The sequence below is a fragment of the Ursus arctos genome, unplaced genomic scaffold, assembly GCF_023065955.2.
Source record: "Ursus arctos isolate Adak ecotype North America unplaced genomic scaffold, UrsArc2.0 scaffold_27, whole genome shotgun sequence".
Classification (NCBI taxonomy): Eukaryota; Metazoa; Chordata; class Mammalia; order Carnivora; family Ursidae; genus Ursus; species Ursus arctos.
Genome location: NW_026622952.1, coordinates 36,147,375 through 36,164,078, shown reverse-complemented (window position 1 = coordinate 36,164,078; position 16,704 = coordinate 36,147,375). Strand labels below are relative to the sequence as shown.

At 48.3% G+C, this 16,704-nt stretch overlaps 1 protein-coding gene and 1 pseudogene across 11 annotated transcripts in view; both read left to right on the top strand.

Moving 5' to 3' along the window:
- Positions 1-16,704, top strand: part of ACSL1 (acyl-CoA synthetase long chain family member 1) — a 291,625-nt gene that overhangs the window by 57,357 nt on the left and 217,564 nt on the right. For 9 of the 11 annotated variants that reach the window (XM_057303548.1, XM_057303553.1, XM_057303549.1 and 6 more), the window contains exon 5: positions 8,244-8,730. The exons of 1 other annotated variant lie outside the window; for it this stretch is intronic. The gene's annotated coding sequence lies outside the window, so the exon portion shown is untranslated. Of the gene's footprint in view, positions 1-8,243; positions 8,731-13,256; positions 13,436-16,704 lie in introns of all 11 variants that reach the window. One more of the 11 variants, XM_057303547.1, reaches the window with a different exon arrangement.
- On the top strand, positions 5,481-7,082 carry LOC113262265 (elongation factor 1-alpha 1-like; annotated as a pseudogene).

Below are 16,704 nucleotides of genomic sequence, written 5' to 3'. Positions count from 1 at the left end.
CTGCGAGAGGGGGCGCCTACAGACCCCTATTCATTTGCCTAATTTTGGTCAATTTAACAAACTTCAGGAGAAATTATTGTGGCTTTGTCAGGGAGGGTGAAGCCTTCTGATCGAATTAACAGCATGTTTTGATCCGGTAAATGTCATTAGAAAGGGAGAAACAATCGCGCTTAGAGTGCTCTGAGTAATGCGCCCAAGTGGAGACGCCAAAGCGCACGGCTCACAAAGGGAGCAAGTAGCTGCCACAGGGAACTTTTGTACCCGCCCATCGCCCAAGTTTTGACACAAAAAGGCATTATTTCATACTTGAATACGTTTAATCCAACGATTGTCTATTTTCTGCAAACATATTTTCACAGCATTGTTAACTTTTTATGTCCCCCTTTCGCGGGCGCCTTTTCTTAACGTTTGGGGGCGGGAGAGCGCAGACACTTTGGGCATCAATATTTGTCACTGAAAAGGGCTCCGTGAAGTTAGGGAAGTTGATCTCTTTTTTATGGTTTTAGAGAGCGAATATATCGGGGGAGGAGGAGGGAGGGAAGGCACGAACAGAAACTAGGAAAGAAATTTGCTGGACGGGCCGAGGGGAAGGAGGGGGGCAGCGGCGGCTGGGAACTCTCTCCGCCTCCTGCGCCCCTGCGGGCAGCCTGGCCAGCGGCGGGGGCCTCCTCCCCCACCCGCAGGGCTCGCTCGCGTTTGCTGCCTCGGACCCGCACACCGGGGGCTCCAGGCGTGCGGGGTAGAGGTGGGGTGTGAGGTTTCTTGCAGATGGAAACTATAAGAATGGTGTTTGTTTTACGACCTGCTCTAGAGCTACTGAGCTCACTTTTTCCTCATCTGTTCCATCTGAGAACAACCGACATCTCTCCTTCCCAGCTTTTCTGCCCCCCACCTTGCCTAAATTCTCTCTACTCTGCTGGGCTACGGCAGGGCCCGGGCTCTCCCTTTGGGTGTCATTAGTCCTTGGCAGAGGTGGCTAAGGAGGAGCCTCGCTCACTGGTAGGACCTAGGGGACTGCTAGGGCGCAGAGGCGGGCCTGGGGTGCTGGGCCTTGGGGAAGAGAGCGGCCCACCCGCCATGGCCTGGGAGGTGTGGGGCTCGGTAGGCACCACGCACCCTTAGGGTGTCCCTTTGCCGACTTGCTTTCAGTCTGGTCAGGACGTTTCTCTTCTACATCGCGCCAGATTGGACACGACCTGCACCCTTCCGCAGGTCGCTCTGCCAGCCCCGGGTGCCCTCTCAGGGGTTGTCGATTTCAGTATATTCACTCGCACACAAAGGGATTTAACAGGAACCCTTATCATCCAAATTAACTAACGTGAATGGGTAAAAGGGAGTGCGCACACTTCTCACCCCAGCCCACCCCCCCTTTAAGCCAGCGGACTAGGCGTTGATCCTCTTACTGCTGGTGTTAACCACCAGCTGCAGGCACCTTCCAAGGCCAAATTTCATTCTGTGCAAACTGTTTAATTTCTCATGTTTGCTCGCAGAGCGGGGCTCCGGGGCCTGCCCAGGGCTGTAAGTACCTGAGTGTGGCTTGGCTGGGGGTCCAAGTGAAGGTGGGTAGGTGGGTGGAGGTGGGGTGCAGGCGCGCCCTTCCTTACCGCGTCTTCCAGCGGCTGCAGCCCTTTCTGGGAGAGGGGGAATGCCTCACCCGGTTCAGGTGAGGCAAGGACTGTATTCTGCCCCAGCCTGAAGGCTCCAGTCACCTGTCAGAAAGTGGGGCACCTGGACCCTCATGGCCGTCTTCTCTTGTATCTTTCTCCGCAGGATGGTGATAAAGCCTTCCCTGATCTTTACCTAATTCCCACCCAGAACCAAGCAGAGTCATGATCTGTGGGGGCTGGAGCCCAACAGGTGTTCACATCCCAGCTCCACCCCTACCAGCGGGGCCAGACTTTGGGCTGGGCCTCAGTGTCCTCTTCTGTAAAATGGAAACAATGAGTGTATCTACTAGGTCGCAAGGTGGCCACTGAAATGAAATAAGTAAATATAAGCAAGTCACCTAAAATAAGACTGAAATACTCAATTCATAGTTTCATTTTGCCTAGAAGTCTCTTCTTCAGTGGCTCTCATGTGGTAGTATTTTTTGGGGTCTGTGCCCTTGTGTGATATTTTCATTCATTTCATGGTTGTTGTTGTTTGTTTGTTTGTTTTTCTTTAAGAAAGCTTCCCTCTCCTGAAAAGGCCACAGTACTTTCTCCTGAGGTTTGTTAAATTGACCCAAACTGGACACATGATTGTGGCGGTAGATGCCCCCTCTTGCAGGTGACATCACTTGGTGCTTGCTGGCCTGCGGGGTCCTCTCTGTGTGTGCGAGACTGAAAAAGCCTCTAAATGCAGAAGCTTCTTAACATCAGAGTCATTTCAAATGGCTCAAACACTAGCAGCAAAGCAGAACTAGGAAGACTACTTAGAAATTAGACAATGCTAATTAAATTAGTCTGCACTTAGACTCCTAGTATCTGAAGACCTTTGTTGGAGAATACCACAATCCCAAGCAGAATATGTATGTTATTGTTGTGAATATTGCTCTTTTTTAAAAAATTTATTTATAGAGTTGACCCGTAGCTTCCAAACACTGAAAAGATGGATTCTTTTGGGTTTCTTCCCAATTCTAGAAACTGAGGATTTATGGATTTGGGAAGGGGAAGAGGAAATGAATAGAGAAAAATGTAGTGAGTATTTGGTAATTTCAGCCAAATTGCTCTAAGACAAAGTGTTCTGGGTGATTTCAAATTTCTCCCTCCAACTCTCACCTTTAAAACTCAAAGCAGGTTTTTCTAGTTTCATTAATGGGACTGGGGATTTAATCAAGTGAGACAATGTGAGTCTTGCCAGAGAGCAGAGAAAACACAGCTCTGGCTGCCCCTACTCCATTCCTGAGGTACCAGCAAGACAAGAGATGAAGGGAATCGAATTCCTAGGCTCTCTTTCTGAAGTGAGTAGCATCACGGAATATGGGGTGGCAGGATGTTTCCTCTGAGAGGAGCCTGAAAGACCATCAAATCCCACACACCATTTTACTACGGGAGAGTCTGAGGGGCTAGGAGGGGACCTGATATTGTGCGGTGGTGCCCAGCAAGCTGCTGTCTCAAAGTGTTCCCCCGTTTGTTGATTTGCTGTGTGCCCTCCAGGGCCGACTGCTCCAGCTTCCTGGCTGTTACTGTGCAGGAGAATCTAGTCAGGGACACTGTGATTTGGCACTGGCAAGCATTCTGCAGGACATCCTGCTGCCTTTGGCTGATGTGATTGTTGTCGGAGGCATCAGCTGTGTCCGTGAGCCTCCTTTATGTGCTCCTGCTTCTCACAAGTCCTGTGATGACAGCATGGTGAGCCCTGATAGGAGCCAGAAGCTGGGAATACCCAGCAGGAAAGGTCATATCCCATGGGCCGGTACTCTAAGACAGGAGAAAATATTCTATTGATGGCCCCAGTCCAGTATCCTCAACACAGCGGTCACTACCAATGCCTATTCTAGCAGGCGTGCATCAGGTATCCTCTTGGGCTGGCAACTTCTCTGGACTTTTCCTTACTCAGCATCCCCGATTCCTCACCCCTCTCTGATGGCCAGTAGTATTCTCAACTCAGTGATGGGATCAACAGGACATGTGTGGCGGGGACAGTGCCTGTCATGCAACCTGGCGAAGATGAGGAGGGCCAGGGAACTGCAATCTCTCCAACCATGAGGACACACACAAAGGTGTTGCTTCATCTGGAAGGAGTCCAGGGACTTGGGAAACCTGTATTCATCATAGATTTCCCAGGGCTTTGTCCCTATCTGCTTTGTTCTTGTCTCTGAAGCACTTAGTTCTTTGCTTTCTGTTTCTAGATACAGTACCTGACAGTCTTTGCTGAACGGGGGCAGCGGCTCTGAAACCACACTTGCTAATTAGCACCTCCCTTTATCCAGATGTGTTTCAGCTTCTCTACCCTTATGGAAATCTTGACACGTCACACCTGCTACTAGAATCTGATGCCTTCACAAATTGGTTTGTTTTTGTTTTAAGGAAAAACAAAGTGCTCTAATCCCTTGCCACTCAAACGTTCTTCTCACCCCAGCCGCGTCCTCACCACCTGGGAGCTCATTAGAAATGCAGACCCTCAGGCTCCGCCCCTGTCCTAACTGAATCAGAATCTGCATTTGAACGAGATCCTCTGTGGACGCCCGAGTTCCAGAAGCGCCGCACTAGCTGAAGCTGGAGGCCCCATTTGGTATTTAACAACTGATGGTTACCTGATGGGCAGATCCCAGGTAGGAAGGGCCACCCCGGAGCGGCAGCGGCGGAGCAAAGGTAGTGGAGCCTTCCAGGCTATCCTAGGTGGTACGAATTAATTGCATAGATTGAAAGGTTTCCCATGAACAAAGGGGGCTTTGTAGCTCTGCTTGTCCAGATATTCTATAGGGCATTTGCAGTACTTTCCTTAAGTACTGTCTCCTGTACTCAATGATTTCTTTCCTTCTTGTCTATGTAGTACTTGAAAGTAGCTGATGCTCTCAAATGTCGTTTTTCAACATTGTGTCATTAAATGAAGCAAAAACTGGGAGAGGAGCCCTGAGGAATTTTTGACGTCCATGCTCCAGCTAATTCTATAGGCAGTCTCTCACAGGACCCCATGTTGTCCTATTTTACCCTTTATTTCGGACTTTAAAAAGAACTGTAAGACTAGGGGGAGTGTAAACATAACTATTGAGAAATAATACCTTTAGGGAGATTGCAGGAGAGATGAGGCTGTTGTTATCCATATTTTGATGTTAACATTGCTTAGAAAAGTTGTGAATGGTGTCCCTTATGGGCTTTGATTATTCTAGGCAGCTGGCTTTCTTTTGGGTTGATAATTACAGCTTTTTGCTCTTGGTTAACTTGAGTGGCCATCCAGAAGTTACCCCTGAGGAGCTTTGGCTCTTTCTATAACATGAAGATTTCATCTGTTCTACGGGGTAAATTTGCACAGAAAACTAGAGGTGTACGTTACTGAAAATAAGAAATTATTGTAAATTACAATACATGACAGAGAACTTGGGGAAAAGATTCAGGTTGGGGAGAAATGTACATTACAGGAATGTTAATAACAGTTCCATGGTATGGGCTGTAATCACAGAGATCTGAGGATGGGTCACCTGATCCAATCAGTTCCTGCAGCTTGGCTCCTCCCCTTCCTCCCATTCCTCTTCATTAATTCGCCACCAGATCCAGCATTCACTGTGTGCCAGGCATTGGATGGCGTGACATCGGAGCCACTGAGAACAAATGTAGGGTGCTTGAAGACTCCATAAGTTCTCATGTGTCAAAAGAAGGACCCTACTATGGGGATAGCCCTTAAGGGCAGACCCTCATTTGAAATTTGCCTGTTTGTTGACCCCCTCCCACCCCCCAGTTTGTACCCCACTGCTTACAGTTTTAGTCCACTCTATTTCTTTACATTAGTCTTACCAATGAGACATGAATTTGAGGAATTTTAGCTTTTTTGCAATGGGTTTGCCGCCAGAACACAGGTGTTTTGAAAACCACCGCTCAACTTAAACCAGAATGGGAAAGGAAAAGACTCACATCAACATCGCTGTCATTGGACCCATAGATTCAGGCAAGTCTACCACTACTGGTCATCTGATCTACAAATGTGGTGGGACCAACAAAAGAACAATTGAAAAATTTGAGAAAGAGGCTGCTGAGATAGGAAAAGACTCCTTCAGGTATGCCTGGGTCTTGGATAAATTGAAAGCCGAACGTGAATGTGGTATCACCATTGATATCTCCCTGTGGAAATTCGAGACCAGCAAGTGCTATGTGACCATCACTGATGCCCCAGGACACGCAGACTTTTTAAAAAACATGATTTCAGGCACATCTCAGGCTTGCTGTGCTGTCCTGATTGTTGCTGCTGGTGTTGGTGAATTTGAAGCATGTCTCTCCAAGAATGGGCACATCCATGAGCATGCCCTTCTGGCTTACACACTGGGTATGAAACAACTAATTGTTGGTGTTCACAAAATGGATTCCACTGAGTTGTCCTACAGCTGGAAGAGATACAAGGAAATCATTAAGGAAGTCAGCACCTACATTAAGAAAATTGGCTACAACCTCAACATGTTAGCATTTGTGCCCATTTCTGGTTGGAATGGTGACAACATGCAGAAGCCAAGTGCTAACATGTCTCGGTTCAAGGGATGGACAGTCACCCGTAAAGATGGCAAAGCCAGTGGAACCACACTGCCTGAAGCTCTGGATGGCATTCTGCCACTGACTCGTCCAGCTGACAAGCCCTTGTGTCTGCCTCTCCAGGACGTCTACAAAATTGGTGGTATTGGTGCCGTCCCTGTGGGCCGAGTGGAGACTGGTGTTCTTAAACCTGGTATGCTGGTCACCTTTGCTCCAGTCAGTGTTACAGCTGAAGTCAAGTGTGTTGAAATGCACCCTGAAGCTTTGAGGGAGGCTCTTCCTGGGGACAGTGTGGGCTTTAATGTCAAGTACGTATCTGTCAAAGGTGTTCGTCGTGGCAGTGTGGCTGGTGACAGCAAAAACGACCCACCCATGGAAGCAGCTGGCCTCAGAGCTCAGGTGATTGTCCTGAACCATCCAGGCCAAATCAGTGCTGGATAGGCACCTGTGCTGGATTGTCACAGAGTTCACATTGCTTGTAAGTTTGCTGAGCCAAGGGAGAAGATGGGACCATCTTCCAGCTTTTTTCCAGAATGATGATCTAAGTTCTTGACATCTGGTGATGCTGCCATTGTTGATATGGTTCGGGGCAAGCCTGTGTGTGTTGAGAGCTTCTCTGACTGTCCTCCTCTGTGCTGTTCTGCTGTTCGTGACACGAGACAGACGGTTGCTGTGGGCATTATCAAAGCAGTGGACAAGAAGGTAGCTAGAGCTGGCGAGGCCACCAAGTCTGCCCAGAAAGCTCCGAAGGCTAAATGAATATTATCCCCAGTATCTGCCACCCGTAGTCAGTGGTGGAAGAAAAGTCTCCGAACTGTTTGTGTCATTGGCCGTTTAAGAGTACAAGACTGGTTAATGAGAACAGTGCATCGTAAAACCTTCAGAAGGAAAGGAGAATGTTTTGTGGACCATTTGTGTTTTTGTGTGTGTCAGTTTTAAGTTATTCGTTTTTAAAATCAGTGCTTTTTAATGGAAACAACTTGACCAAAAATCTGTCATAGAATTTTGAGACCCATTAAAATAAAATTTAATGAGAAAAAAAGAATTGGAGGAATTTTAAATCCCCTCCTTTAAAAACTTCATTGCTTCTTAGGGCATTAAGGACTTTCCTTAGGGTGAATTGATAGAACTTGGTTTTGGTCCTCTGTAACACCAAATTAAAGGATGCAGTCAAGAAAATAAGTTTTGATTGAGTATAATTTTGGAAGACCTGGTGTATTCCTTTCCCGTGGCTGCTGTCACAAATCACCGTAAACAAATTACCATAAATTTTAAACAAGAGAAATTTATTCTCTCACAGCCTGGAGACCAGAAGTCTGGAATCAGTAGCACGGGGCGAAATCCAGTGTCAGCAGGGCTGTGCTCCCTCTGGAGGGCCTAGAGCACAATCTGCTTGCTTCGTGGCTCCAGGGTCAGACCGCCTTCTCCTCCCCACCTGCCCCTCTCTCCTAAGGATACCTGTGGTTGTATTTCACACCCACCTGGTCAGCCTACCTTAGGATGCTTAGCTTAATCACATTATGCAAAGTCCTTTATTTGGGGGGTGACATTTGTAACATTCATAGGCTCCAGGAATTAGGATGGGGATGTCTTTAGGGGGCCATTATTTAGCCCCTTGTACCTGGTGAAGTTCCATAGCAGGAGCTCAGCATCTGCCCTGAGGCCCTGAGAGCAGAAGGGGCTGAGGGCTGGACCAGAGAGACTGGGGTGGAGGAGAAAGGAAAAGCATGCTGTTTCCAAACTTAGCAGAGCTACCCCTCCACCTTCCTGTCTCCCTTCCTTTTTCCCTTCCCCCTCTTCATCCTTTCTTATCCCCTTTCTGTCACAGGACTCCTTGCTCCCAGGCCTCAGGATTCAAGATGCTCTGATGTATTTCTGCTGCATTAGGAGTTAGGTCATCTTTAGTGTATAACCTGTGCCTTTGTTATCGCACATACACGTGCATACACATGCAGTCTTGTGCTCACACACACACACACACACACGCACGCACAGGATGGCCGTGTCTCAAACCTAGCTAATTAAGACTCAGTCTTTCTTTTCTGCACCCTTCTCCAATATTCTTCTTCTCGTTGGCCACAGGTCTTCTGAAAATGCCACGCTCACGCTCACCAGGAGCTCTGGATGTGAATCTTAACTCTGCTTATGCCGCGCTCACGCTCACCAGGAGCTCTGGATGTGAATCTTAACTCTGCTTATGCGGGAGGCCGCTGCACATTTGCATCCACAAAGCAGAGTAGACAACCTCCTTCCTAAGCTTAGTGAGATGACTCTGTGAGGTAACGTTTGTGAAGTTCGTGCTACAGCGCCTGGCCCCAGGAGGTGTGCAGGGGCTGACCTCCTCATGGGTTGATCTGGTAGAGCACCTGCTGTTTTCCTGGAACCGTGCCGAACCCTCATATGACAATGACAATGGGGATCAGAACCCGGTCGCGGCCTTTCAGGAGTTTATGGAGTGAGGCAGACCCGGGAAGGGAATTTGACACAAGCTGGCAGGAGGCAGCTGATGGTGAGAAGAGCTCAGAGAAGACTTCCTGGAGGAGATGATGAGTGAGCGGAGTTCTGAACGGTGAGTGAGTGTATTGTTTCCTAGGGCTGCCACAAACGTGGTAACTTCAAACAATGGAAATGAATTTTCTTAAGTTTTGGAAGCTGGAAGTCCAGAAAGGAGGTGTCAGCAGGGCCATGGGCCCTCTGAAGACCTAGGGGAGATTTTGTTCGTTGTCTCTTCCAGCTCCGTGTGGCACAGACACTTCTTGGTTTGGGGCAGCATAATTCCGGTCTTTGCCTCTGTCTTCACGTGGCTGTCCGTGTGACATTATAAGGACATTTGACCTATTTGTCATTGGACTTAGAGCCCACCTGGATAATCTGGGATGAACTCATCTCGAGATCCTTAACTTGATTACATGTGCAAAGACCCTTTTTCCAAGTAATGTAACAATCACAAGGCTGATGGACATAACTTTTGAGAAAACACCATTCAACCCACCACAGTGAGTAGGAGGTAGCCGAGCAAAGTCTGGTGGGAGGGGTGCTCTCAGTAAAGGGGGTGGCACAGAAAGGGGCACAGGACATGGAATGGCTTTCTGGTTTTGGGAAACCACAGTGTAGTCTTATTAGACCACGAATTGTGAGGAGGACTGAGGGAGGGAATGAGTGGAGAGGCAGGCTTGGCACAAAGCAATTTAGCTTCTGTCATGGGTTGAGATAAAGATGCTGAGGTCCTGCATGAGAGTTAAAGATGGCCGAACATGTTGGAGAGAGAAAATCATCAGGACCAGGGAAAGGATTCAACATGGCAGGAGAGGAATGGGGAAGATCATTGCTGGATTTCTGGTTTGGGGAATTGACTACACAGTGACCCCACTGGGATTAGCAATAAGAGGAAGGTGTAAGGGGGGCATGGATATGGGGCAGAAGGTGTAGGAGAAGATGACTGATTTAATTTGGGGCCTATAAATGCTAAAGCTCATATGAACACCTGTAACTGGGTGCCTGGAAGACAGGTAAGATATGAAACTGCAGGTCTGAGATAAAAAGGTCAGTGTCTATGTCCAGGGACCCACAGACGGTGACAGTGGATGAAATCACTTACGAAGAGCTTCAGGGAGAAGGGGAGGGGGCCAAGGACAGAATCCTGGGGGATGCTCACTGGCAAAGTGGGAGAAGGCCACCAACCAGGAAGGGGTCATCAGAGGGGGAGGAGAAGAGCTCAGAAAGCTGCTAGGATTCCTAGGAGCCAAAGTGCAAATGGTTCCAGAAGGAGATACTCAGAATAAGAGCGTTATGAGGATATCAGGTTATGAATTCAGACCACATGCCAGGAGAGACCAGTCCCCATAACTACCAACTGGGGCCATGGGGGGTATCCCTGTAGCACCACAGATCCACACAGAGCGCAGGCCACTGGTGCCCTGCAGAGGGCAGTGGTGGGTGGTGTCCTGCTCTTCTTTCTCCAAGGCTAATAATAATAATGGTCAGCACTTAGCCAGCATCCCTTTCCCTCCCTTGCACTAAGTGCTTTGCAGATCTTTGCTCATTTAATCCCCACAATGAGATGAGTATCATGTTTATTTTATGGAGAGGTGTGGGGAATTCAAGGATGCTTGACCCAGGGGCATAAAACCATTAAATGGTAGAGCTGAATACAAATGAGGCTGACCTAACTCGACACCAGCCCCCTTTCCAGCAGGATGCCTGGTGTTGCTATAGCCTTGATCCTTCTGAGATCAGAAGTCACGGAAGAGCACGTATTGCATGGAGCACTGGGTGTTATACACAAGTAATGAATCATGGAACTGTACATCAAAAACTAGGGACGTACTGTATGGTGACTAACATAACATAATAAAAAATTATTATTAAAATAAATAAATAGAGTTGCTGTTGTTCTCACAAATCTGAAAAAAAAAAAAAGTCATGGAAGAAGACTTCTCAGCTAAGAACTCACACCCACCTTCCAACAACCAAATGTAGCTGCTATTTCCCAAACCAGGAAGGCAGTTCTCAATATGCCCAGTGACCTTGTAGACTTACTCTTCCTCTTACAGTCCCCAAAGGTACAAGTTACCCACAGTCAGCAGATGTTTGAATTCAGTTTTCTCTCTCTTAATGTCCACATTTCTGATCCTCCAATTATATAGCAATAGCTTCTAAGCTCTTTTATAAACCAAAAGATTTTTGACACTATGCATTCTGGGGTCCCATTCCAGGCTTATTAAAAGGAATATCTGGGGTGCCTGGGTGGCTCAGTTGGTTAGGCAGAAGACTCTTGATCTCAGCTCAAGTCTTAATCTCAGGGTCGTGAGTTCAAGCCCCATGTTGGGCTCCATGTTGGGTATGAACCCCCTTAAAAAAAAAAATTTCCCACGGCGTGGTCCTTAGATCTGTATCTTTGATTCTGAGGCAGTGGTCCCTAATCTGGCATTTATTTGGATACCATTGTTATACAATGGCTTGTCAATAACGTGAGGTTATGTTGTGGTTATCTGTTGGCAGATGGAAAATGAGCATAGGTTTTAAAAAACGCTTGGTCATCGGTTCTGATCCATTTCTTACCTGTGGCCTTTCTTCTTTGTATTAGGTTAGTTGCTTCCCTCGCTCCTTACCCTCTTATTGGCTCAAGGATAAAGTCTGTGTGATCAGTTTAAAGCTTGCTTGATTTGCAAGACTTGTTTTGAGAAAACGTAAACGGTATTAATTAGTATTATGGATCTGGGAGCGTAGTGCTGGGCAGGTTTGGAGGTTTGAACAGATCTGGGGTTGGCTGGTGCCCTCTAGTGGTTGGAACGATTCAACAGCTTCTAAGGTGGGTTGACCCCTGTGGGCTGCTGGTTTAAAACGGAAGGAGTCTGTCTGCCTTGGACTTGCTGTCTGGATAGCAGCCATGTCTTGCCACGGGGCCTCCTCTCTCTGGCTACAGTATTTTTCCTGTATAAATTGGAAGGGGCGGACAAGGATATTAGTGAACAGGCAGTCAGCATGTACAAAGGGCTGCCCAGGGAGACCGGTCACGTGTGAAGTGTAGCCAAGGGGGCAGGTAACGCCCAGCACCGAGCACTGTCACAGCCCCGCCACTCCACATGCCGAAATGTGAGCTCTCTGAGGCAGGAACCCTGGCTTACTCGTCTTTGTGTCCTTAACATCTGGCACGGGGCCTGGCATGGAGAAAGTCTATATTGAAAGAAGGGAGGAGGTGCCTGGGTGGCACAGTCGTTAAGCGTCTGCCTTCGGCTCAGGGCGTGATCCCAGCGTTCCGGGATCAAGTCCCACATCAGGCTCCTCCGTTAGGAGCCTGCTTCTTTCTCTCCCACTCCCCTGCTTGTGTTCCCTCTCTTGCTGGCTGTCTCTCAAATAAATAAATAAAATATTAAAAAAAAAAAAAAGGAGGGAAGAAGGAAGAAAGGCAGGTTGGCGAACTTGCTTCTCTTGGCTCAGGATTAAGTCTTGCAAGAGTGGAGCTTAGCATTGCACCGCTCACATCAGAGACAGGACTGAGAGGTGACGGCACAGCTGCTGTAGGTTTCATGCTGCCCGGAGGAGGAGTGAATACCAGGATCCTGACCCTGGAGGCTCGGAACCCTTCTGAGTGCTTTGCCTCCCAGTTCCAGTGGGGTTTCTTGTGCTCCATGACTTCTTAGGCAGTCCTCACTGCAGTGTTTAGGCACAGCTCCTGGCCAAACTCTCCTGCCAGAAGACCTGGGCTCTGGCTCCGGCCCTCCACTCCTCTGTGGGGCTGGGACTTGCCAGCCTCCGTGATTGCATGCACCAACGCCTTAAAAACCTCTCTCCTTCCTTCTCCCTTGTACACACACACACACACACACACACCCCCTATTGGTTATTTCTCTGAACCCTGACCAATACTTCCGGAATCGTGTTAGCTGCTGAGTGCAGTGGGAAACAGACCTGAGAGGCTCGGCCCCCTGCGAGAGTCCCCTGCAGTGAGGAATTAGAGGTCCGATGATAGTGCAGTGATGGTGGACAGTGGTGGCCAGGGCGCGGGGTATGGGCAGGAGAGACCCTGAGGAGGATGTGGGGTGGGGTTGGCTGGGGGGCGAGTGGTGCAGACAGTGGGGCAGGCGAGGCAGAGGGAGAGTGTGCAGCAGGGCAGGGAGGAGCCACGGGGAAGACGGCCAAGCTGGAGAGGTCTCCTCGCCCTGCCTCTCTCAGTGTGGTGGTCACTTCCTCAGGGAAGCCCTTCCGGCCTTTGTGTTTGGTTGAAGCCCCTAATATATCGTCCTGGCATCGTGGACTCGTGTTGTGACATGTAATCACGCAGTTATGTATAAATAGCTATTGAGTGATGATTTGATAAATAATCTGTAATCTGAGTGTAGAGTGAACTGGAGGAGCTTGCTACCAGTGATGGGGAGAAGAGTGAGGGGCTCTTGCTGAAACCCATGAGAGAAATGATAGGGGTGTCCATGGCAGTGGCTGTGGGGGTGCCGGTGTGGGGACAGACGAGGCAGATGTCGAGAAGGGTCTGTTTGCTGCAGGGCTCCAGACCATCTCTTTCTGGTTTATTTTGATTTCACCGGAACTTAGTGTGGCATCTGGCACACAGTAGGGCCTCTGTCACATTGGTTACAGAATGAAGGAATGCCTCGTGGACAGCGGCCTGGCACACAGGGATGCGTCCTGAATATTTGCCCAGCACCCACATGAGTGCATAGAGTTGTCGCACTTCCAGTGTCCTACCCTCACCACCTCCTGGCCACCGGCGCCCTGCTTCGAGTGGTGAGACGTCCGCCTGCCTCCCGAATCTTACAGTAAGTCCTGAAGACTATGGTGTGAGCTGCCAGACTGTGTGCACACAGCGGGTGTCCTTCTGTCTGGCACAGGCTGGGGAGATTCCTCCTTTCACTTCCTAGGAAGCAGAAAGCCATGTTCTCTTCGGGAACATGGGCCGAGAGTTATGCGCTTCCCCAGACTCGGGCCTGCAGTGAATCCCCGTCTGGTCAGTCGTATGTCTCGGGAATGGGGTTAGGCACTTTACATTGTTTGATTTAATAGTTTCAGTTCTTGAAAGTGTGAAAATGTTCAATTTCTGGAGGAGGAAACCAAGGGGGGGGAAGACGAATGACTTCCCCCATGGTTACCTGACTGGTAAGGGGTAGCAAGGGGCGGGCCACCCTGCAGGCTCCATACCCTCCTCTCTGTGCCAGAGGGCCTGAACCCCGGCTGCCCCTTGGAATCACCTGAGGTGCTTTATCGCAAGCCAGGCCTGTTATCACATCAGAAGCTCTGGACCCAGGGCCCAGGCATCAGTGTTTTTCAAAGCTTTCTAAGTGCTGGCAGTGTGCAGCCAAGGTTGAGAAGTACTGCTCATCAGGCCCCCCCTGGGGCATCTCCCCGCTTCCAGATTCTTGTTCGATCACTCCTTGGCTGTCCCAAACTCGGGACACTCAAAACAGCATGCTGCCGTCTTCCCCTGAATTTGCACCTCTTCTCATAGCCTCGCTTTACAATTCTTTCTCCCAAGGCACACGGAAATGTGGGGTCGTCTGTGACTCTAGCTTTGCTCCCACAGCTGCTAAGTTCTGTTGGTTCCATCTTGATGCCTGTCCCCGCTGTCGCTCTCAGGATCCCTGCAGCCACCATCATTATTGCCCCACGGGTTCCCTCTTGGGTTTTGGCAATCGCCTCCTGACTTTTTGCTTGCCCCCAGCAAGCTCCAGTGCATTCTATGTATATTGTTGCTAGGGCGATCTTTCTAAGATGCAAAAAAGCCTTCAGTTGCCTGCCGTTGGCTTTAAGAAAAGCACCCCAACTCCTCAGTATGTCCGCTCTTTCTCTAAGCTGCCAGTCTTCTGCTGCGTTATTTCAGGCAGCCTCCGGTCCTGTGTTAAGGCATCTGCAGCTTGTCCTCAGAGCGCTAGGCGCCTTAGTGCCCGCCTCTCCCTGCCTCTGGCTGGGCAGTTTCCTGTGCTTACAGCACCCCTCTTGTCCTGGGTAAACTCTGTTTTTCTTCCACCACCCTGTTCAGGAACCTCTTCCAGGAGCCTCGCCGGATCCCGTCTGACCACCACGCTGGTGTCGGTATTCTTCCTGGGTGCCGCCATGACAGTGCCTTCGGTTATCTTGTATTTTTCTATGTGGTTGTCTGCTTCCCCATTAGATTGAGGGGCTCTTATGATTAGGCTTGATCTTACTCATCCTTGTAGCCCCGAACCAAGCACATTGCCTAGCAGGTCGTCACCACCCAGCATGTGTTTGCCAAGTGAGGAAGAACCATGAGATTATACAAAGCTTGGACCCTGGCAGCAGGCTGCCGAAACATCGTGCTGGAGTTGGGAAAGGACAGGGTGTAGGATAGCTGGGAGAAAGGAATAAAGAAAAGGCAGAGAGCCATCAGAAGAGATTCTATTATACGGGGTAGGAAGGTATAAGCCTCATGTAGAGCTTCGGATACAGAAACAAGGAGGAAGAAGTGATTTTAAGAGAAGAAAGGAAAGGCAAAACTTATGATCACACAGTATTTTTTGATAAAGGTAGGAACATTTTTATTTTATTTTATTTATTTATTTATTTATTTTAAAGATTTATTTATTTATTTATTTGACAGAGATAGAGACAGCCAGCGAGAGAGGGAACACAAGCAGGGGGAGTGGGAGAGGAAGAAGCAGGCTCATAGTGGAGGAGCCTGATGTGGGGCTCGATCCCATAACACCGGGATCACGCCCTGAGCCGAAGGCAGACACTTAACCGCTGTGCCACCCAGGCGCCCCAACATTTTTAGAGAACACATTGCATGCATTCAAAAAACAGCTACATCCAACATGGTATCAGGGAAATATCTGGTTATAGATTCTTTTTTTTTTTTTTAAGATTTTATTTATTTATATGAGAGAGCACAAGCAAGGGGGGAGTGATGGAGAGGGAGAAACAGACTCCCTGCTGAGCAGGGAGCCTCCCACCTTGGGGCTCCATCCCAGGACCCCCGGGGATCATGACCTGAGCCGAAGGCAGATGCCTAACAGACTGGGCCACCCAGGCGCCCCTCTGGTTATAGATTCTTCAATTATTTTTAGTTAGGAGTAAATTTCTATATATAAATCTCTTCTATGACACTGCTATAAAAGGTATTTATCATATTTGTGGCAAATATGGCCTCCCACATGTGGGGGGAGTCTCCATATAATGAATTCTTCTCTTGGAGGTAGAACCCAGAATTCAGTGTCCCCGTTACCCTCAAAGTCAGGGCACAAGAACTGACCTAGATTCTGCCAGTCAAGACTTTTATTTGGAAGAAGGTAATCTAAGAAAAGCAAGCTGTAGGGAGTCTCTTTCTGGAACTGGTGGTGTGTGGGACCAGCAATAATGAAACCTAAAGAATACAGATAAAGCAGAGCTCATGAGAAAATGTATAGTCTAAATACTAAATCAATCAAGAAGAAGAAGTGAATTAAATATTCAACTGAAAAAATTGAATAGAGAACAAGAAAAGAAGCCAAAAAAAAAAAAAAAAAAAGCAGAAGTAAGAAACGAAACACAGTTAAAAAGCAGAAATTCATGAATTAGTAAATAGGAAAAGGTGGTGCCAAATCCAAAAGCTGGTTCTTTGGTAGAAAAAACAAATCCTTCGAATCAATCTAGAAATAATAAAAATAATCTGCAATTAGAATCAAAGAATAATCATGAGAATAAAACGCTTACAGCCAATTGGGTCACAGTCTTAATAAAAATAATGCTATGACGCCTGTCTTTTTACCCGGATGTTTGCAGTGATTGACCAATTGGACCATAAACTTGTTTGTATATGCGCTAAGAGTAAAAGCAGATCTGATGTAGAACACTCGTGTGGAGGGAAAAGTATTTGCGGAGGAATTTTGAAAAGACGAAACAGTTGTGTCATAACTGATTTTCAGTTAATTTCTGCCTAAAATTGAGATGTGCCCACGAACAGAATCTTGCTCTTCATGGTGGTCCCTTTGGCCTGGGTGGCCACTCCCATCGCTTGCTCCTGGTTTTAGCGAGGACTCCCTCTAGCAAGGATGAGAGCTAGATGCAAGCAGCTGTTAGAGCCTCCTCCCCCATC